Genomic DNA, 264 nt, shown 5'->3' with positions numbered 1-264 from the left:
GTCACTGCCATAATGATAAAACAACCTGCATAAAAATCGGAAAAACTCTAATTTTGACAAGAACTCAGATTATTGAATCTGTTCTTATGAAAATGGAAATTACCTATCTAAAGGGAAAAACAAATGGGTAAAAAAATGAAATCTCTAATTTGAATATGAAAATATCAATCCACTGAACAATATTACGAAGTGTAGGTATATTTTTCTTGTAGTTTTATAGACAAGAAGAATGAAGAAAAATATCATAAAATATATTTCAGATGC

General features: G+C 26.9%; 1 protein-coding gene across 1 annotated transcript in view; it reads right to left on the bottom strand.

Annotated features, from left to right (window-relative positions):
• LOC119593408 (endothelial zinc finger protein induced by tumor necrosis factor alpha-like) overlaps positions 1-264 on the bottom strand; it is a 10596-nt gene that overhangs the window by 8963 nt on the left and 1369 nt on the right. The window lies entirely within an intron of this gene.

Source organism: Penaeus monodon, chromosome 32 (assembly GCF_015228065.2).
Source record: "Penaeus monodon isolate SGIC_2016 chromosome 32, NSTDA_Pmon_1, whole genome shotgun sequence".
Taxonomy (NCBI): domain Eukaryota; kingdom Metazoa; phylum Arthropoda; class Malacostraca; order Decapoda; family Penaeidae; genus Penaeus; species Penaeus monodon.
Note: the sequence above shows the minus strand (reverse complement) of the source record. Positions and strands in the feature narration are given on the sequence as shown.